This window comes from Heterocephalus glaber, unplaced genomic scaffold (genome assembly GCF_053883595.1).
Source record: "Heterocephalus glaber isolate CG9 unplaced genomic scaffold, H.glaber_assembly_v1.0 deba00001615, whole genome shotgun sequence".
Classification (NCBI taxonomy): Eukaryota; Metazoa; Chordata; class Mammalia; order Rodentia; family Bathyergidae; genus Heterocephalus; species Heterocephalus glaber.
The window spans coordinates 24,979-37,669 of record NW_028258386.1 but is presented as its reverse complement, the minus strand read 5'-3'; the positions used below and the strand labels follow the sequence as shown (position 1 = coordinate 37,669).

The window sequence follows — 12,691 nt, the reverse complement described above, 5'->3', positions numbered from 1 at the left end:
TATGAATTTTTTTGTGTGTCTGCATATTCGTATTTGTGAATGAACATACTTAATGAACATACTTAGTTTCTCCAGGAGTGTTAGTGGCTTGCTCAGATCTAGTCACAGTTTGACTGTGAATGGCAGCTGTGTGTCTTCTTCAGCTCCTGTCCTGAATCTGAGGCTAGCCCAGGGTCAGGAGAGTGGAGAGGAGCAGATGGTCGTTAGGACCTTCAGGCAAAGCAGCACTGTGAGAACGTTAGAGGGAGTGCGTGCCCACCCAGGAACTGCTTCTGCACTCTTTCTAACTTCACCACTAGTTCTGGAGAAAAGCATTTTCTTGTTTGAAAACAGGAACAGGTGGGGGGTGTTGGGGATGAAGAGAATATTGATTTTATTTCTCTAGTTTTTAGCCTTATTCTGGGTGACTTGTTAAGTAATGATTGGTTCTGTCCTTTCCCCTTTATTCTTTGATTCTGTGCCTTTATCTTTTTTCCCGTTTTCAGTAGAATAATCTCAAAATTCAGTCCCAAATCTAACAAAGGTTAGATTCTAGAACAGAATGGGAGATGTTTTTCTTTTTGACTTGTATCAGGTTTAGTTATTTTCTCTGTGCTTGACTCTTGTTACTTAACACAAAATCTGACTCTTCCATCATAATGAGGTAATTCTTTGGAAGTTTTTTTGAACATTTCATTATTGTAAATCAGTATATAATTTCTAGTAAATATACTAGTTAAGATGTATGTGTAGCTCAGTGCACTTTTAGATATACATAGAGCAATATGTGTACACATCATCACAAGTCAGACCAAGATTTAGACATCTCATTCCCAGGAAAATTCCCTTAATGCTCTTACCTACTCAGCTCCCTCATTGGATACACTTTGAGTTCTTCCTTATTCACATGAAGCCAATGAAAACAAATCTTGACAGCTTTTGTTTTCTCAGACCTGAATCTTAAACACTGGTAATAAAGTCCAATGTGCAACAAGTAAGGAAGGTCTTAAGTCTTTCAGAAATAGAGTATAATTGGGTTAAAATCTCGTTCTAATAAAACCCTAATCCAGAGTGCAGAGGGAGTAGTTTTATGTTGGTTAAGTGGAATTAGTTTCTAGCATATGTATATTATCTCATAGACATTTTTTCTTGAAAGTGTTTGGGTTGTATGAAAGTACATTTTATTTAGGAGTTTGCGTCTAAGTAGGAAAAGGAGATTTGCTTGGTCAAACGAATGATGATCTTGTTTCAGTTCTCTAAATGCTGTTCTTCTTCCGCCTGTGATATGTGACCCTATGAATGAGGCTGAGTCTCATTTGCTTCCAACTGATACTCAGCATTTAAAAAAAATTTTATTTTATTGGTACATTTTAGGTATGCAATATAATGACGTTCATCATTGGAAATTTCCACCTTTACATAGTCTCTCTTGGTTCTTATTTTTCCCCCTTCCCCTGCCCTCCCTTCAACCCCTCCATCCCTCTCTATTTACAAAGACTTTGTTTCCATTTTTTCATTTTCTCATATTAATTCCATTCCCTGTTTTCCTTTCCCCTACCCCTCCCACTTTCCCTACCCCTTTACTCCTTTTCTTCCTATTTCACATTATCTATTATACCTTTTAGTCCTTACACTTTCAGTTTCTCACACCAGAGAAACTATTTGGTATTTACACGTGTCCTATTTATTTCACTTAAGTGTATCGCCTCAGTGTGCATCCATTTAGCTATAAATGTTTCTTAATTTCTCGTTCTTTATGGCTGAGTAGTACTCCATTTTATAAAAAACCCCACATTTTCTTTATCCAGTCTCCAGTTGATGGGCATTTAGACTGTTTCCAAGTTTTAGCTATTACAAACTGTGCTGTTAGGAACACGGGTGCACATATATCACTGTGGTATGATTCTTTTTATTCTTTGGGGAAGATACCCAGCAGGGGAATACCTGGGTCAAATGGGACTTCCAGTCCTAGTTCTTTGAGACATCGCCATACTGATTTCCACAGTGGTTGCACCAGTCTACACTCCCACCAGCAGTGGAGCAGGGTTCCTCTTTCCCCACAGCCCCGCCAGCATTTGTTATTAGTTGATTTCATGATAGCAGCCATTCTTTCTGGAGTGAGGTGGAATCTCAACATTGTTTTCATTTGCATCTCTCGAATGACGAGTGATGTTGAACATCTTTTCATAATGTTTATTTGCTGTTTCTACTTCTTTGTCTGAGAAATGTCTCTTCATTTCAGATGCCCATTTTCAGATTGGGTCTTTAAATTTGGGAGGTCTGATTTGTTTCAGTTCTTTATAGATTCGAGATAGTAGACTTTTGTCTGAGGAACAGCAGGTAAAGATTTTTTCCCACATTATGGGTTGTCTCTTCACACTGCTGGTGGTTTCTCTTGCTGTGCAGAAGCTTTTTAATAAGAAGAGATCCCACTTGTTGATTGTTTGTGCTAGTTCATGGGCAACTGAGGTTTTGTTCATAAAATCTTTTCCTACACCAATGCTTCAAGAGTTCTACGTAACCTCTGTTCCAGCCGATTCAGCGTTTCTATTTTAATATTTAGATCTTTAATCCATTTCTATTTTAGTTTAGTGCATGGTGAGAGATATAGGTCTAGTTTTAATCGTTGACAAGTTGAAATCCAGTTTTTCCAGCACCATTTATTAAAGAGGCGATCTTTCCTCCAGTGATGGTGTTTGACTCCTTTATCGAAGATGAGATGGCTGAGTGTGTCTGGAGTTGTATCTGCATCTTCTAATCTGTTCCACTGGTCCTCAGGTCTGTTTCTTTGCCAGTACCATGCTGTTTTTACTATATTTTTTATTTTTTGGGTACCGGGGATCCAACTCGGGTCCTTGCACTTGCACAGCAGGCAGTGAAACCACTGAGCTAAATCCCCGACTCAAAGATTGAAAATAATTTTTTTTTTTGGTACCGGGGATCGAACTCAGGTCCTTGCGCTTGTGCAGCAGGCGATGAAACCACTGAGCTAAATCCCTGGCCCTACCATGCTGTTTTTATCACAGTAGCTTTGTAGTATAGTTTCAAGTTGGGGGTTGTAATATCCCCTGGCATGTCTCTGTTACCTAGAATTGCTTTTGCTATTCTGAGTCTCTTCTTGTTCCAGATGAATTTTTGGATTGTTTTCTCAAGGCCCATGAAGTATGGTGCTGGGATTTCAATTGGGATTGCACTGAATCTGTTATAGCAGTTTTGGAAGTATGGCCATTTTCACTATGTTGATCCTTCCTACCCAGGAACAGGGGATGTCTTTCCATTTTCTGATATCATCTTCAATCTCTCTTTTCAGAGTGCTATAGTTTTTAGAGAAGAGGTCTTTGATTTCTTTTGTTAGGTTGATTCCTAGGTATTTCAGTGTTTTGGATGCTATTGTGAAAGGAATTGTTTGCCCTATTTCTGTCTCAGTGAGACTGTTGTTTGTGTAGAGGAAAGCTATTGATTTTTGTGTGTTGACCTTGTATCCAGCTACTCTACTGAATTTGGTTATTAAGTCTAGAAGACTTTTGGTGGAGTTCTTGGGGTCTTCTATATAGAGTATCATGTCATCTGCAAATAATGACAATTTGACTTCTTCATTTCCTGTCTTTATTCCTTTTATTCTCTTGTCTAAACGCCATGGCTAATGTTTCCAAAACTATATTGAACAGGAGTGGTGATAGTGGACATCCTTGTCTTGTTCCTGATTTGAGTGTGAAGGATTTCAGTTTTTGACCATTTAGTATGATATTGTCTGTTGGTTTTTCATAGATGGTTTATCAGATTGAGGTAGAGACCATCTATTCCAATTTTTTGTAGGGTTTTTATCATAAATGCATGTTGGATTTTGTCAAATGCTTTTTCTGCATCTATTGAGATGATCATATGGTTTTTGTCCTTGGCTTTATTGATATAGTGTATTACCTGGATGGATTTGCATATGTTGAACCATCCTTGCATCCCTGGGATGAATCTCACTTGGTCAGGGTGTATGATCTTCTTGATCTTCTGCATTCTATTTGCCATTATCTTATTAAGGATTTTTGCATCTATGTTCATTAGTGAGATTGGCCTATAGTTCTCTTTTTCAGTTGGGTCTTTCTCTGCTTTGGGGATCAAGGTGATGCTTGCTTCCAGGAATGAATTCAGGAGTATTGCTTCCCTTTCAATTTCACTGAAGAGTTTAAACAGTAGTGGCAGTAGTTCCTTTCTGAATGTCTTGTAGAATTCAGCAGTGAAGCCATCAGGACCTGGGCTTTTCTTAGTTGGTAAGTTTTTAATTACGTTTTCAATTTCATTGATTGATACTGGGTTGTTTAGAATTTCTAGGTTTTCTTTGTTCAACTTTGGTAATTCCTGGGTATCTAGGAATCTGTCCATTTCTTCTGTGTTTTCCATCTTATTGGCATATAGGTTCTGGAAGTAGGTATTGATGATCCTCTGGATTTCTGCTGGGTCCATTGTAATTTCATCCTTTTCATTCCTAATTGCATGGATTTGGGCCTTTTCTTTCTTTTTTCTGATAAGGTTGGCTATGGGTTTGTCAATTTTGTTTATTCTTTTGAAGAACCAACTCTTGGCTTCATTAAATTTTGTATCGTTCTCTTAGTCTCCATTAAATTGCTTTCTGCTCTGATCTTTATAATTTCCTCCCTTGTATGAGCTTTAGGTTTGTCCTGCTCTTCTTTTTCTAGAAGCTTGAGGTTCAGCATCAGGTTGTTTAATTGGGCTCACTCTGTTTTCCTAATATGAGTATTCACTGCTGTGAATTTCCTTCATAAGACTGCTTTCATTGTGTCCCATAGATTCTGATATGTTGTATTGTCAGTGTCATTTAATTGAAGGAATTGTCTGATTTCTTCTTTAATTTCCTCTGTGACCCATTGGTTATTCAGAAGTGTGTTGTTCAATTTCCATGTGTTTATGAAATTCTTAGTTTCTTTTGCTATTGATCTCCAATTTCATCCCACTATTTTCTGATAATATACGGGGGATAACTTCACTTCTTTTACACTTACTTAAACGTGTTCTATGAGCGAGTACATGGTCTGTTTTGGAGAATGACCCGTGTTCAGCTGAAAAGAATGTGTATTCTGATTTTACGGGGTGGAACACTCTGTAACATGTTAAGTTCATTTGTTCAAGAGTTCGATTGAGTTCTAGTATTTCATTATTTTTTGTCTGGTTTATCTATTTGTGACAGTGGGGTATCGAGGTCCCCCACTACTATTGTATTAGTGCATATATGACTTTTCATGTCCGTTAGTATTTGTTTTATATAGTTGGGCGCACTAGCGTTTGGTGCATATATATTTATGATTGTCATCTCTTCCTGTTGGATTGTTTCCTTTACAAGGATGTAGTGTCCTTCTTTGTCTCTCTTAATCAGTGTTGGTTTGAAATCCACTTGATCTGCAAAGAGGATAGCTGTTCCTGCTTTGTTTTGGGTTCCTGTTGCATGGAGTATTGTTTTCTACCCTTTAACTTTCAGTCTGTGATTTTCTTTTAGAATTAAGTATGTTTCTTGTATGCAGCATATTGTTTTTTGGTTTTTTTTACTTCTTTAGTTCTTTTATTGGTACATTTTAGGTATACAATTCGTTTACATTTATCATTGGGTGTTTGTACCTGTACATGATGTATCTTGTTTCTTTTTTTTTTTCCCCATTACCTGTGCACCCTTCACCCCCTCCGCCCTTCCCTATTTACATAGATTTCATTTCCATTTTTTTTCTTTTCTCATAGTTTTTCCTTTCCCTCTTTTCCTTTCCCCTTCCCCTCCCTTCACTCCTTTGTCTTTGGACCTTTTTTCCTATTTCAAATTATCAATTATTCATTTTAATCATTTTAACCCTTGTTTACACTATCAGTTTCTCACACTAGTGAAACTATTCGGTATTTACACGTGTGTCCTATTTATTTCAGTTAAGAGTATTGCCTCAATATGCATCCATTTAGCTATAAATGACTGTAGTTTTTCGTTCTTTATGGCTGAGTAGTACTCCATTTTATAAAAAACCACATTTTCTTTGTCCATTTTCCAGTTGATGGGCACTTAGGCTGCTTCCAAGCTTTAGCTATTACAAACTGTGCCGCTATGAACATGGGTGCATATATATCACTGTGGTATGATTCTTTTAATTCTTTTGGGAAGATACCCAGCAGGGGAATAGCTGGGTCAAATGGGACCTCTAGTCCTAGTTCTTTGAGGTGTCTCCATACTGACTTCCACAGTGGTTGCACCAGTCTGCACTCCCACCAGCAATGGAGAAGGGTTCCTTTCTCCCCACAACCCCGCCAGCATTTGTTATTTGTTGATTTCTTGATAGCAGCCATTCTTTCTGGAGTGAGGTGGAATCTCAGCATTGTTTTCATCTGCATCTCTTGAATGACGAGTGATGTTGAACATTTTTTCATATATTTGTTTGCTCCTTTTACTTCCTTGTCTGAGAAATGTCTGTTCATTTCAGATGCCCATTTTTGGATTGGGTCTTTGAATTGGGAGGTCTGATTTTTTTCAGTTCTTTATATATTCTAGATAGTAGTCCTTTGTCTGAGGTACAGCTTATGCAGCATATTGTTGGATTTTGCTTCTTGACCCATTCTGCCAGTCTATTTCTTTTGATTGGTGAATTGAGACCATTCACATTGATGGTTATAATACATATTGACTTATCATTGTCATGACTTTTTCTTTTTGTTGGATTCTCCCTCTTTACATTTAATTTCTTTCTTTCTTTCTTTCTTTTTTTAAATGTTTGGTACCAGGGATTGAACTCAGGACCTTGTGCTTGCGAGGCAGGCACTGGTACCACTGAGCTAAATCCCTGGCCCTACATTTAATTTCTTGTCGTGCCCGATGGATTCATTATGCTGTGCTTCCTGGGGTTGTGATCCTCATTGTCTTTTCCTAGGATATTGTTTAAAATCTTTTGGAGTGGTGGTTTGGTATTCATGAAGTTCCTAAGGTGCTCTTTGTCATGAAAGTATCTTATTTCTCCATCAATTTTGAAAGATAGTTTTGCTGGGTACATCAATCTGGGTTGGAGGCTGATTTCCTTTAGGGCTTTGACTACGTCACTCCAAGCTCTTCTTGCCTTGAGGGTTTGTGATGAGAAGTCTGCTGTGATTCTGATGGGCTTTCCTTTGTATGTGATTTGTTTCTTTTCTCTAGCTGCTTGTAGAATTTTGTTCTTCTGTTGGCTTTCTGGAATCTAAACAATTATATGCCTATGTGTAGATTTTTTTTGATCAAGGCTAGTTGGAGTCCTATATGTCTGACTTATCTGTAGGTCAAGTTCTTTCCCCCTGCTTGGGAAGTTTTCTGCCATTACTTCGGCGAACAGTTTTTTTTATGTCATCTACACTCTCTCCTGTTTCTTCATTGACTCCAGTCAGTCTTATGTTATTCTTCTTTGCATTGTCTACCAGCTGATGTATTGATTTCTCATGGTCCCTTACTATTTTGAAGCAAGTTTTCTTTTCCTGGTCACTAATTCCAATCTTATCTTGTATATCTGAAATTCTGTCCTCACATTGGCTCATTCTGCTCTGTAGACTTTCAGTGGAGTTTTTAATCTCCTGGAAATCTGTTTGCATCTGTTTTATAGATTCAATTTGTTTCCTATGTTGGGATTCCATCATGTCCCTCAGCTCCTCTATTTTTTTATCTGTGTCTTCTCTAGATTTATTAATCATGTCTTGCACTATGGGCACAATCTCTGCTGTTATCTGAGAAATTATTTTTGATTTCATTTTTTCAGATCCTCTTTTGTTGCCAGTTCAGGGAGTCCAGGTGGTTGAGTATTAGAGTGTTTCATCTCATTTCCCTTTGGGGTTGCTGTAGGTGATCTGGAAGTCTGGTTTTGAGACTTGTTTACATGTTTTCTCAATTCAGTGGGGTGGGGGGTGCCATTGGTGCCAGCGTGGTTCACCTCCTCTGAGCTGGGAGTGGTGGAACAGCGGCCTGGAAGCCCCTTCTTGTGCTGTGGGAGTGCTGGAACAGCGGCCTGGAAACCCCTTCCTCCGTGCTGGGAACAATGGTATGGCGGCGGGAAAGTCCCTTCTTCTGTGCTGGGAGCAGTGCAATGGCGGCCCGGAAGCCCTTTTCTCTGGGCTGGGAGGGGTGGTACGGCGGCCCGGAAGCCCCTACCTCTGCGCTAGGAGTGGTGGAACCTATTCAGCATTTTTTGGTGAAGGCACTGTGTGTGAATCTTTTTACAGTTCTGTGATGCTGTTAATCCTTCCTTTCCTTTAGCTATTTATAAGATGTCTCGTTCCCTGATTGTGTGTGCATGTGTGTGTAAATATCTCGAAAGTTGTAAATTTACAGAAAAGTTGCAGAAGTAGTGCAAAGTTCCTGTATGCCATGTCCCCATCTGTTAGACTATACTCCAGTGGTTTTTAGTGTCTTCAGAATGGCAGAACCACTGCCGCTATCTAATTTTAAGGATTTTCCTGTTCTAGTCACTTCATGTAATCAGAATCATGTGATATGTGATCTTTTGTCACTGGCTTCTTTCACTTCACATTCTTTTAAAGGCTGATCTGGGTTTTTTTTTGAATCGGGGATCAAACTTGGGAGCTAAATCCCCAGCTCTTGATCTGTTTTTTTTTAAAGGCTGTTTGGTACCATGCTTTGGTAGCATGTTTGGTACTTTGTTTTTTATATCCAAATAATACACCGTCATATGGATATTTGATTATCCATTTATCATTTGATGGGCATTTAGATCAATTCCAGTTTTTGCTTGTTATGAATGATGCTGCCACGAACATTTGTGTGCAGGTTTTGATGCAGACTGAATGCATGTGCCTAGAAGTAGAATTGTTGGATCATAATGGCATCTGAGGAGCTTCCAGACCGGTTTCCAACGTGCCTGGGCCTTTTTACACTCCTGCCAGCAGTGTGTGAAGGTTCCAATTTCTCTACATTCTCTTCAACACTCTCTGTATTATTTGTATATATTGTACTGTATATATTTGTTCTCTTTTGATTTTAACTGTCCTAGTGGATGTGAAATAGGTAGCTTCATTATGGTTTTGATTTACATTTCCCTAATGACTAGTGAAGTGGGCATCTTTTCAGGTGTTTATGTTGGCCATTTGGATATCTTCTTTGGAGAAATGTTATTCAAGTCCTTTCTCTACCTTTTTTTTTTTTGGTATTGGAGAACAAACTCAGATCCTTGTGCTTGCAAGGCAGGCGCAGTGCCATTGAGCTAAATCCCCCAGCCCCCTTTCTCTACTTTCTAATTGTGTTCTTCTAATTATTCTTAAGACTTCCTATAACAGAATATAAGTCACTTGAAAGATTATAAATCACTTGAAAGGTTTTTGCTTTCAGTAGTAATTCTTTAAGTAATTATTTAGTATTTCTATTTACTTTCAACCCCCTCTACCCACACACACAACTTCTCAAAGCACTGGAAGAATGGTCTTAGTTCTGTAATAAATCCATTTAGTTTTTTCCTCCTTACCAACATGTAGAAACAGAGATGGTGGAAAAAGCAGGAGTGTTCACATTGTAATCTTGGGGTGTTTTTTTTTTTTTGGTACCAGGGATCAAACTCGGGTCCTTCCGCTTGCGCAGCAGGTGGCAAAACCACTGAGCTAAATCCCCAGCCCCACATTGTAATCTTCACATTTGTAGGTTAGTGGAGTAAAGGTTTTTAAAATGATTTATTGTTTTCTTTTGATACTAAAGGTAATTATGTTTGTTATAGAAAATGTAGAAAAACTCAGATAAATATTAATCAGAATGTTTTTATTTCCATAATTTTCAGTGATAACCAGTGTCATTGTGATATATAAATGTATATGGTAGACTCAGGTGTAAACATACCTGTATACACATATAGATATTTGGATGATAGTGTATGTACTATTTTGTTATCTATCATTTCCTGGTACACTTCATAATGTATTGTGAACATATCTTATTCTTTTAATATTTTGTGAAGTTAAACATGACATCCAGATACAAAACATCTTTTTTATTTTTTGCAAGGGCTTGTGCATGGTAGGTCAAGGTCTTTACTGCTGAACTTCATCCCTGGGCCTTTTGTTTTATTTTTTATTTTGAGACAGAGTCTCACCTTGGTGTCCAGACTGACCTTGAATTTATAATCCCAGCTTCCCAAGTAGCTGGGATTATAGGCATTTTCCATCACACCTGGTTTGAAACATTTTTTTTTCTTTTTGCAGTGCTGGGAATGGAAACCAGAGCTTCAGGCATGCTAAGCAAGATCTCTACTGTTGAACTCCATCCTCAGCCCTTGAAACATCTACCTTCTACACATGGTTGATTTTTTTAAGAAAAATTGAACAGGGCTTTGGTCATGCTAGGTAAGCATTCTATCACTGCAGTACATCCCCAGGCCTTTTTAATTTTATTTTTTATTTTGAGACAGGGCATTGCTAAGTTGTCCAGGCTGGTCTTGAATTTATGATCTCTCTGCCTCAGCCTCTTTAAGTATTTGGAATTATAGGCCTGCTCCACTATGCTTGCCTGTACATGATTGAGCTTTTTTTTTGTGTGTGTGTGATGAGGATGGAACTCAGGGCCTCTATACTGGCCTACATCCTCAGCCCTTTATTTTTTATTTTGAGACAAAGTCTTGCTAAGTTGCCCAGGCTGCGTTTCTTACATAAGAGAAACCATTTGATACTTGAGCTTATGTGTCAGAGTTACTTCACTTAAGGTTGTGTTCTCTAGTCGTATCCATTCACATAGGAATGCCTCAAGTTTGTCTTTCTTTATGGCAGCATAGTGTTCCATTGTGTGTAAGTACCACGTTTTCCTATCTGTTCATCTGCTGATAGACATATACCGTTTCCAAGATCTAGCTGTTACAAATTGTGTTCTATAAACATGGGCATGCATGTATCTCTGTAATATAATTTTAACTGTTTTGGAAAGATACCTAGGAGGGGGATAGCTGGGTCAAATGGAATTTCTAGTTCTAGTTTTCTGAAGAATCTCCACACTGATTTCCATAGTGGTTGTACTAGTTTGTATTCTCACCAGCATTGTGGAAGAGTTCCTTTCCCCCCACATCCTTGCCAGCATTTATTATTAGATTTTTTTATGGTAGCCATTCTTTCTGGGGTAAGAAGGCATCGTGGTATAGTTTTAATTTCCATTTCTCTGATGGCCAGCAATGATGAGCATTTTCCCATGTATATTTATTGGCCATTTGTACTTCTGCAAAGTATTCCTTTCTGTTGCCCTTTTTGATTGGGTCTTTTATTTTGGGAGGGAGTCCAGTTTTTGGAGTTCTTTGTATGTTCTTGATGTTAGTCCTCTGAGGAGTAGCTGGCAAAAATATTTTTACCATTGTGTAGGTTGCCTCTTCACTCTGTTGATGGTTTCCTTTGCTGTACAGGAACTTTTTAATTTAATATAATCCAATTTGTTGATTCTTGGTATTATTTCTTGTGTCATTAGGGTTCTGTTCAGAACGTCCTTGCCTATGCCTATGTCTTCACGCATTGTAGGTTTGTTATTGAACTTTCATCCTAAGACATTTGGCCATTTTGGAATCAGAAGAAACAGCTTTTTTTCTCTTTAACTTTCATTATTTCTGTAGAAATGTTTGTCCTTTCCTAAATGGTTAATAATTTATGATACTACAGCTTATGTTTATTACAGGATCTTAAATTTTTTCATGAATTATAATACCCATTGTTTTTATAACTTTTAATTATTGAAACACTATCACAAACTCTTTGCTTACCAACAAAATAGGGAGTTCCTATAAGCAACCGTATCTACACTAAGGCTTTCCAGTAGTACCTTGAAATAGCGTGGGGTTTCCTCAGGCCAAGGACACTATCCCAGAATTTTGTGAGTAAGGTATATTTTTGGTAGATTTACTTTGAGTAATTTATGAGGGATATGGGTAGGGTGATGAAGAGGTTCAGATTTCAAGCCAAATCATGGATTTGTCTTTGCTTTGAGACTTGACAGCAAGGTACCAAAAAATACTAATTATTTTTTAATGAAAACTGTATTCAAACAAATTTAGCTTGTTTTCTTTTAGATTACTGAGTGGAGTTTGAGTTTTTGATGGTTTCTTCATGTAAGAAGCAATCAGAATAAGGCTTGTTGTAAATAAACTTCCTTAAAACAGCCCAAAGACCTGGCTACAGGAAAGTGAGCATGTTTTTATGGAGCCAGGTAACAGTAACATTGAGGAGGGAACATGCATCTGGGTTCCCTTGTGGGACCTAGGGTGAGTGGGAGTGGGGCAGGAGAATGTTACATGGAATGTTCCATTGCAGCTGGGACCGTGGAGTAAGAGTAGGTGTGGAACAGTACTTGTGTTTGTGAGGTTGACCATTTTGCAAGAAATGATACTGTGACCTAAGGAAGAAAATGCTGTCTTCACAAAAAGAGGAAGGATGGTTGTGCAGACAGATGCTGGGAGGCTCCCAGGCCCTCTGGATGAGGACAGAACAGTGAAAGTGAGGGACTTTTAGGCTTGAGCATGGAAGTGAGCAAAGAAAGCTCATGGTTTGAGGTGGAAAAATAGATTTGTCCTTGCCAGTTTTTTTTTTTTTTTGGTTACCAAGGATCGAACTCGGGTCCTTACACTTGCGCGGCAGGCGGCCAGTTGCCAGGTTTTGCGAGTTGCCAGGTTTTTATGGGTTGTATTACGAAGTTTCTGCCGTTATCGTAAGAGGAATGAGGAGCCATTAAAGGGTTTTGAGC

General features: G+C 38.3%; 1 long non-coding RNA gene across 3 annotated transcripts in view; it reads left to right on the top strand.

The window, feature by feature from the left end:
- LOC101698240 (uncharacterized) overlaps positions 1-12,691 on the top strand; it is a 71,136-nt gene that overhangs the window by 37,493 nt on the left and 20,952 nt on the right. For all 3 annotated transcript variants that reach the window (XR_015445668.1, XR_015445667.1, XR_015445666.1), the window contains exon 3: positions 10,183-10,323. This is a non-coding gene — a long non-coding RNA (uncharacterized LOC101698240). The remainder of the gene's footprint in view (positions 1-10,182; positions 10,324-12,691) is intronic.